This window comes from Psittacula echo (assembly GCF_963264785.1).
Source record: "Psittacula echo genome assembly, chromosome: 4".
NCBI classification, from domain to species: domain Eukaryota; kingdom Metazoa; phylum Chordata; class Aves; order Psittaciformes; family Psittacidae; genus Psittacula; species Psittacula echo.
This window is the reverse complement of record NC_137738.1, coordinates 82,852,917-82,855,080: the sequence shown is the minus strand read 5'-3', so window position 1 is coordinate 82,855,080 and position 2,164 is coordinate 82,852,917.

The window sequence follows — 2,164 nt, the reverse complement described above, 5'->3', positions numbered from 1 at the left end:
ACTATTCTCTTGCTTATGCTTTTTAAGGCTATTCTTGAAAGCCAGCCTGTTGTACATATGCGATAATAAAATATAAATTAGAAAAACTACTATAAATTATGGAATTTTGTAGATGAGCATACAAAAGATGTTTGTATTTATTAACTCTCATTAAAGCTAAGCAAAAGTAAAACTGTACTCTCTCTTATTTGTGTAGATTCACAATCTGTCCTGAGCTGCACATATCCTACATCTCTTGATGCACACAACAATGGTATAAATGCTTTATCAGAATGAATCTGCCCAGCAGTGACAATCTTTGAAACCAACCCTTCTGATCTGAACTATTCTGGTGGAAAGGGAAGTAAAAAAATCCACTCAGAAACATTGAAGAGAGCTGTTAAAAAGTACATTTGTGGTAGTTTTGTACACTAGGTTCCTATGTACCAAGTACCTGATGTGATATTTGTATGGCAGCAGTCACAAGTGGGCAGCCCGAAGTTTGACAGTGGAACACTTGTGGAATAGGAGGAGATCAAGATTCCAATCCTTTTCAGTATAAATAAGAAAAAAAAACTATTGGGGCTAACAGTTTGGCCTCAGTATATTGTTGCTGATTTCTCCTCCAATATGCTTTGAAAAGAAACAAAGGATCCTTGACAACTTCAATATAGTAATTTCAGAAAGAATTCTGTGGTCTTAATGCGCAGTGGAGAAGGCCACTTGCTAGGGTCTGAAGTGAAGTGCCTGCTTCTCGAGAGAAGTTACGACCCATCTCATCATCTATGTTTCCTATTCATTGTCTCTAGGCAATACCTGAAGTGCCTAATTCTCCCCGTGCACTGTACTGGGAGTCATGGCCCCTAACACAGTACTCTGGATCCCATTTTCTGGCTATGAGTTCTGGATTTCTCCCTGTAGCTGAGATGTTTTGCTAGATCTAAGCATCTAGCTTAAATTTCTAGCAGTTAGTTGTCATTGTTATATCCTTGTAATGATCTGATTCTGGTCAGCACAGGATAATGGGCTGGCATTTCTCACACGTCTGTTATCATGAATGTCATATGCACTGTCTTGTTATGATAGCATCTGATTAATTACATTTTGAATTTGATTAATTTGAATTATGTCTGAATTCTCAGCTAAATGTAACTTAATGTAACCAAACGTAACAGAACACATTATCGGAATTAAATACCGGTTTCACTGAATTCAGCTCCAGTTTAGACTGTGACTGATTCAGATCTAGGGCTAGAAATTTATTGTGTGATCGGAACAGCAGGAATGTCTCTGCTCTTCAATGTGAGTTTCGCTGCTGGCTTTGGTAGCCTGTGAAATGACTTAGTGTGAGAGCAAAATAAATAGTTTTGCAGTTCTGCTGGGGAGAGTTTTAGAAATTTTCTACAGTTATTACAACAGGAATTTCCTCTTTCTTTAGGATCGGCATAAGCCCAAAAATTCCTTCAAGTTTTGCAGTCAAATGATATCTCATTACTAAATCAGCCTTTGAACAAAAATACAACAGAAAAGTGCAAATTCGATTAGTTTGCAAATCCAAACAATCTCCTTTATCAGTCCAGCAATTTGCAGCATTTAGTTTACCTCCTACTATGTAGGTATTTTGAAAGTAGTGTATTAATATTCTTGATCTTTAAACTGTGAAGATTAAAAAATTCAAACTAAAAAAAATGTTGAGAATACAGTGTCGGATAAAATAATTTCTTTATATAAGAAACATGCATATGAAGCAAACCTTGTGTTGGTTTTTCAGTTTGACTTTAAAACAAAAAAAAAAAAAGGATTCAATGCTGAACCCTCTTTGTCACAGCATTTGAAGAGATCCATTCATATTCAGATTTAACTAAACCTAAATCAAAAACATCTCCTCTAGCTTTCTGCCTTATAAACTTTTTTTTATAATTATAGTTAGATACTAGAAACTTTACTCATATATGTGCTTAGACACACACACACAAGTGAGTTACTTTGAAAGACAGCAAGATATTTATGGCTATTATGTTGCTTCTGTAATTTTACAGGCTCTCTTCATTAGAGCTCACTTCATTGCTTAACGGAAAAGTACATTTCCTCTATTATACATGTAAAATGTATTGTTTTGATTTATATTTCCTAGTGACACTGTAGTCTGTCAATTGTATCTGGGTGTTAATTATAAAATAAAGGA